Below are 7621 nucleotides of genomic sequence, written 5' to 3'. Positions count from 1 at the left end.
ACATAACTGTGGCAGCGATCAGTGTACAGTTGAGAACACAGTTAAATCGTTGCATCCATTTTCTCTGACGGCTATAACAAATGACCACAAACACCTTCGTCATTCTCTGGGCATGTCAGCAGACCGAGAGTGCGGAGTTGTCAGGCTCTCCTGAGGAAGGGTCCTGAAGGACCTATTTCCCAGTCTTCCGTCTCTCGGGCCCATCTTCTGTCCATTTTCAAGGCCAGTAACAACCTCTCAACCGTCTGCTTCCACTGAACATCTCCACCCCACCCTGGCTCTCCTGCTTCCTTCTGAGGTTCTTGTGAAGACCCAGGGTCATCTCTAGCCCCTGAGTTCAGTGTCTTCTGCAGTTCTTTGCCATGATAAGCATCTGGGGATTAAGAGCAGGGCATCAAGGCCCTTATTCAGGCATCTCTCCAAAATAAACAGGAAACACCAGCTCAGTTGGAGAAGGAAATTGCTCCTGCTCCTACCCCTGAAAAACATGATGAGAGGGTGACTGAGGAAAATCAGGGGACCGTGTGCATATATAGAGGTGGGGATAAATGTAGATTCAAACGCAGAACTCAGATGAAGTAGCATTGTAAGTGAGGAGCTCCCGAGGAGAAGAAATCGATTTCTCCAGCATGGAACCAGAAAATGATTTCAAGGAAAAAGAGATATGGAATATGGACACACAGGTTCTACTATTCATGTGCCAGGATCTGGGGTTGGGGCACCAGGCACAGACAGACAGTCATACATACCACACACAGACACAGGGCAATATATACCACATAGCATACGTAGACACATATGCTACATACAAACAGCAATATATATAGCATACATACACAAACACATAGCAATACATTCACACTACATACAAATCACAGACATGCATACAAGATATAGAAACATACGTATACCCACAAAGACCCATCTACAATACCCTTCACATGTACTCACTACACATAAACTACAAACACCACACCGACATCACATGAACTAGATACACAAAAATGTAGACACTCAAAACACAAATACATGCCATACATACACATGTACACATACAGGAAGATAAAAATATCACAAAAATTGATAAGAAAACTGTCATATTAAAAAGGAGAAATGGGACCACAGAGATGACTCAGTGGTAATGGCGCTTGCTGCCAAGTCTGAAGAACTGAATTCAATCCCCAGAATCCACTTGACAGGAGAGAATCAATTCAATTAGCTTCTGACTTCCTTCCACAGGCATGGCATGGTACACAAGAGCCCCGACCCACCCACGTATAAATAAATAAGATATAAAATAAAACAGGAAAGAAATATACACACACTCTTTTTGTTTTGGGGTTTTTTGTTTTGCTTTGCTTTGCTTGTTTTGTGTTTGTTTTGCGAACAGAGTCTCTGGCTCAGCTGATGATAGCTTTGAATTCTTGATCCTCTTGCCTCTACTCTCCCTCTTAAAGGCTGGAATAACTCTGGGATAAAGAAAAAATGAAAATGTGAAAGGGTGGAGGGGGATGAATTGTATCCCCCAAAGGGTAAGGCTCCAACACCAACCACCAGCACCTGGGATTGTGGCCTTATTTGGAAGCAGCCTTGGCAGCTATGATCAAGCTACGATATGGTGGCACCAAGTTAGGGTGGGTCCTCAGACCAGCAATTAGTGTCCTTATAAGGAGAGGGAGATTGGGACACAGAGGCTCAGGAACACAGAGAGAATGCCTTGTGACCAGAGAGGCAGAGCGAAGGGACACAGATTCTATGCTAAGGAATGCTAAAGCTGCTGGGAAGCTTCAGGATTATGTGGGCTGGAGTGAGCCCTCATCCTTCCACGGCAGGGCTGGCTCTCCCACACCCGGGCTTGGACTTCTGATCTCTGGAATTCATTTAGAGGGATAAGTGATGGTGGCTATATAGTGCCAGGTTTGTGGTCATCGCTAGGAAATTTATCTAAGAGAGAGGAAGAGAAGAAAGTTTGGTGAGGTGAGCAAAACTAGACTGATGAGTGAGACTCGTAAAGGGTGGGGTGAAGCTTCAGATCTATCCTAAGCCATGATCTTTGGAGCCTGAGAGTGGAATTAAGGGTACTCACAATCCCACAGGGTGCCAGCAAGTTATGACCTCACAATCTTGTCCTGAGAATAAAAGGAAAACATCAGGCAGTGGTGCACACCTTTAATCCCAGGACTTGGGAGGCAGAGGCAGGTGATCTCTGTGAATTCACGGCCAGCATAGTCTGTAACAGAGCGAGTTACAGGACAGCAAGGCTATACAGAGAAACCCTCTCTCAGAAAAAAAATAAAAAGAAAGAAAGAAAGAAACAGAGGATTTAATGCCAGTACAACAGGCTAGAGAAGCCAGTGAAGCATGCTCAGAGTCCATGCCTGTTGTTGAATACTATTTTAGCTAGGCAAAGATGTGTTCATTTGTTTATGCTGCATTTATTTATATAAGGATGTGTGTTTCATTATGTAAAGATTGTTGCATTTGTTTCACCGTGCCTGCCTAAGGCACCTGATTGGTCTGATAAAAAGATGAACAGCCAATAGCTAATCAGGAAAAGGATAGGTGGGACTGCCAGGCAGGGAGAGAGAGTAAGTAGGAGGAGAAATCTAGGCCTGAGGGGGACAAGATGGAGAAGAGAGGAGAGAATGAGGGAGAGGTCCAGGGTCAGCCAAGCAGCCACCAGCCAGCAGGGGAGAAGCGGTCAAAGTAAAATATGCAGAAAGGAGGCAAAAGGCCCTGAGTCAAAAGGTAGCTAAAGAGAAACTGGTTAATTTAAATTAAAAGAGCTAGCCAGAAACACGCCTAAGCAAGACAACGCATTCATAGCTAATAGTAAGTTCCCATGTTCTGATTTGGGAACTGGTAGGTGGCCCATAAGAAAAAGGTGGGTACGCAGCCACAGGTGCTGATGAGAAATGACATGCACAATTAGTGGGGACTACAATTCCTGCTGGAAGTAGGACACTGACCTGAAATGGCAGTGAAGAGAGAGAGGTCGATATATTACTAGATACAGGACTGGCTATTGTAGTACAGGCTGCTTTTGAACTTAAGGGCCTTTTGCCTCAGCCTCCTGAGACCTGGGAGCATGGGTGTGCACCACCAGACCCAGTAAGGTAATTTTATTTATTTTTATTTTTTTATTGTTTTTTTTTCTTATTTATTTATTTTTTTACTTAAAAATTTCCACCTCCTCCTATTTCCCTCCCCCCACCCCAGTAAGGTATTTTTAAACTAGGGAGAAAGGCCCCGGACAAAGAAAATTGGGGAGAGACAGGAGTGAATAAATGAATATTTACAAATTATCATTGCTGTTTTATTATCATTAGTGTGTGTATGATATGTGTATGGCTGTTCATGCCATGTTACTGGTCAGGGGACAACTTTGTAGAGTGTGCTCTCTTCTCCCACCTTGGTGTGTGTTCTGGGAATCAAACTGAAGTCACCAGGCTGCGCAGAGACCTCTCTTCCCACTGAGCTGTCTCCCCACACCAAACAAGAGATTTTGATATTCTTTACCATCCACTGGAGGCCAAAAGTCGGAACCGGGTCCATAGATGTAGCTGTAGGCAGCGGCACATTTTGGGGTGTAACAAATAGCCCAGGGTCACAGTAGATACACAGCCAAGACGTCTCTGCTCCTGAGTTCCTTGCACATACTGAGTTTTCTGCAGCTCTGCTCTCATCCTGTAGCAAGGTGGAGAGAGCAGCCCTCTCTGACAGTGGATCAACGGGGTGACCAGATGGTTTCTGCTCCCTGGTGGCCCTCATCACTCTGTATGTATGACATTGGTTGAGATACGTCATGTGGTTTATCTCAATCCATGTCAGGTGAGTATACCCTCTCACCAGTGGGAAGGGAGGATAGTGTGACAATGACTCACCTTGGTAACTCTGAAGACATTGCACTTGAAGCCTCATCCATGGGGTGAACAGTCACACCACTGGCTACCCTAAGGCAGTGGTTCTCAACCTTCCTAATGCTGTGACCCTTTAACACAGTTCTTTGTGTTGAGGTGACCTCCAACCATAGTTATTTTTAGTACTACCTCATACTGTAATTTTGCTACTGTTATGAATTATAAAGTACAGATCTGATATGCAGGCTATCTGATATATGACCCCTCAAAGGGGCCATGACCTACAGGATGAGAACCACTGCCCTGAGGGATCTGGCTCCATGCCTGGCTCATCACCCACAGCCGGGATAGGGAAGAACTGTGTTTGAGCCATCCAGCCATAGATGACCTCAGGAATGGTGGGGTGCTGCGGGATATTGGTACACTGTGTAAATAGATATTGCTGTGATTGGTTTTAAAAAAATTTGAATAGCCAATAGCTAGGCAGGACTTCTGGTCAGAGAGAGGAAGTAGGGGGAGACAATCAAGGCACAGGGGAGGCGCTAATGAGGCATGGAGGGAGTGGGGCGTGCAGAATGAGAGAAAGGTAAAAAGCCACATGATAAAACATAGACGAATAAAAGCAGGTTAATTTCAGTTATAAGAGGTAGTGGGACCAGCCTAAGCTAAAGGCCAAGCTTTCATGATTAAAAAGAGGTCTCTGTGCCATTCTTTGGGAGCTGACTGGTGGGGCAGAGAAAGACTCCTTACAGTGTGAAGGCGTAAGTCAGGAGGAAAGAAGCGGGGCTGTTATTGACTGGGAACTTGTGACCCTCTTTCCTACACTCCGTCTCTTGGTGCCACTGGACACACAGTGTTGCTTTTTCGTCCTTTGTTCCAAGCAGGGGCTTCCATGGCAGAAAAAGTACCTAGGAATAAGACCTAAGAAACAGAATAATAATGAATTTTCCCCTCAGTTTACATTTTGAAGAATAAACGCGGGTAAGTTTTTAGGATGTGAACTCAGGATTTCATGAGGGATCCCTAAAAACTCCCTCCCAATAAAGTCATGTGAGTTGTGTCTTTCTTCCTATGCCTCCCCTCTGGGGAAAGAAATAAGTTATGGTCCAGGCTGGTCCTGGACCACAACATATGGCGCCCAATGTGGATGACATCGATAAACCCTAAAAAAAAAAAACACCAAAATAGTGACCAGACATATGGAGGAAAACATAAAAACCCCACAAAAAATTACACCACAGGTTAAAAAGGTGAGTAATGAGTGCTCAAAAATAAAAAAATAAAAATTAAAAAACCATAAAAGCAAAAAAATAATTGAGAGTAAAAATTTGTAAATAATAAGTTATATATATATATAATTAAAAAGTATTCAGATATATATGTTAATAGTTTAAAAAGTTAAAGTAAAACAAAAACAATGACAGAGATACTTAAAATCTATAAATGTGATAGTTGTGGAGCTGCAACTTTTATCGCTTGCTAAGTAGATAAAAATTTTTAATAAAATACAACATTTGGCCCAAAAATCACGTAGGTTACTGCTGAGATTGGGGCATTCCACACGCAGGTGTAGTAGCCAGCTGAATCTAACCCACCTGCAGGTGAAAGGCAAGCAGGAACCAGAGTAAGTTTAGAGAGTAAATTTAACCCCCACAGTTAGCAGCCCAGAGTCAGTCAATAAAACATAAATCTAATTTTATGATTACAAGATAAAATTTAAAAGAACATAATAAAAAATCAACACAGCTACACCTGCCAGAGCTGGTGACGGCACAATCTTAGAGCAGCCACGCTGGCAGACACCAAAAAAAATCTGTATCTGTATCAGTCACTGACCTCTGATGGGACTTTTAAACTTAGAAAGCATGGCCTGTGCCCAGGCAGAGCGGGGGATGAGAATCGGGCACCGCCTCATCCCTAATACTCAAACAACAGACTGAGGGAGCATGTGTCCTGCCCCCTGCCACACAGCCCAGCTTCAGCTAGGAGCTGACAGACAGGTTTAAAACAAGGTGACCTCAAAAAGCTACAGCTTCAGGACAATTAAAAATAAATAAGCAGGTTAAATATGTTAAATTGTAGATTTATTGTTAATTATGGTATTGACCTGATAATTTTTTTAGGGGTGCAATGAACTTTATTGATGGTACTCAAGAGAGTAGGGCTCCCTAAGCCCCCTCCTGCTATTCTGGGGGTCTGGGATGGAAACTGTGAGGGAGATGCTCAGTATCAAGAGTTAGGACAGGGACTGCTCAGCAGCCGAGAACCTCTCTCTTGCTGTGTCCTTGCTGGGATGGGTGGTCCAGGGCGGGCTTCTTACTTCTTGGAGGCCATGTAGGCCATGAGGTCCACCACTCTGTTGCTGTAGCCGAATTCATTGTCGTACCAGGAAATGAGCTTTACAAAGTTGTCGTTGAGAGCAATGCCAGCCCCAGCATCGAAGGTGGAAGAGTGGGAGCCACTGTTAAAGTCACAGGAGACGACCTGGTCCTCAGTGTAGCCCAGGATGCCCTTTAGTGGGCCCTCGGATGCCTGCTTCACCACCTTCTTGATGTCATCATACTTGGCAGCTTTCTCCAGGCGGCATGTCAGATCCACGATGGACACATTGGGGGTAGGAACGCGGAAGGCCATGCCTGTGAGCTTCCCATTCAGCTCTGGGATGACTTTGCCCACAGCCTTGGCAGCGCCAGTGGACACAGGGATGATGTTCTGGGCAGCACCACGGCCATCTCGCCACAGCTTCCCAGAGGGGCCATCCACAGTCTTCTGGGTGGCCGTGATGGCATGGACTGTTGTCATGAGTCCTTCCACGATGCCAAAGTTGTCATGGATGACCTTGGCCAAGGGGGCTAAGCAGTTGGTGGTGCAGGAAGCGTTGCTGACAATCTTGAGGGAATTGTCATAATGTCATGGTTCACACCCATCACAAACATGGGGGCATCGGCAGAAGGGGCGGAGATGATGACCCTCTTGGCCCCACCCTTCAAGTGGACCCCAGCCTTCTCCATGGTGGTGAAGACACCGGTCGACTCCACAACATACTCGGCACCGGCATCCCCCCATTTGATATTGGCGGGATCTCGCTCCTGGAAGAAGGTGATGGCCTTCCCGTTGATGACAAGCTTCCCATTCTCAGCCTTAACTGTGCCTTTGAACTTGCCATGGGTGGAGTCGTACTGGAACATGTAGACCATTTAGTTGAGGTCGATGAAAAGGTCATTGATGGCAACAGCATCCACTTTGCCAGAAGTGAAGGCAGCCCTGGTAACCAGGCGTCCAATACGGCCAAATCCGTTCACTCCGACCTTCACCATCGTGTCTCTGGAACGAGGCTGGCACTGCACAAAAAGAAGCGGCTGTCTCTAGAACAGGGAGGAGCAGAGAGCCTTGACCTGATAATGTTTGTAACTGCTTATATGATGATGAAAAAAGTTTGACACGCCCTGTAAATGTTAGGGTTTAATGCATATGTTAGAAATTTTAGATCTTAATACAATCTAAAAGAAATTTAAGAAGTGCTCTAGACCAGCTAAAAAAGTATTTTCAGCTGGGCAGTGGTGACACACGCCTTTAATCCCAGCACTCGAGAGGCAGAGGCAGGTGAATCTCCGTGAGTTCGAGGCCAGCCTGGTCTATAAGAGCTAGTTTCAGCCGGGCGTTGGTGGCGCACGCCTTTAATCCCAGCACTCGGGAGGCAGAGGCAGGTGGATCTCTGTGAGTTCGAGACCAGCCTGGTCTACAAGAGCTAGTTCCAGGAC

The 7621-nt window shown here is 45.5% G+C and overlaps 1 pseudogene; it reads right to left on the bottom strand.

Annotated features, from left to right (window-relative positions):
• Positions 1–6013: 6013 nt before the first annotated feature.
• LOC142837022 (glyceraldehyde-3-phosphate dehydrogenase pseudogene) lies at positions 6014–7216 on the bottom strand (annotated as a pseudogene).
• Positions 7217–7621: the final 405 nt, after the last annotated feature.

Source organism: Microtus pennsylvanicus, chromosome 17, assembly GCF_037038515.1.
Source record: "Microtus pennsylvanicus isolate mMicPen1 chromosome 17, mMicPen1.hap1, whole genome shotgun sequence".
Classification (NCBI taxonomy): Eukaryota; Metazoa; Chordata; class Mammalia; order Rodentia; family Cricetidae; genus Microtus; species Microtus pennsylvanicus.
The sequence above is the reverse complement of the archived record's forward strand: the minus strand, read 5'-3'. Positions and strand labels throughout refer to the sequence as shown.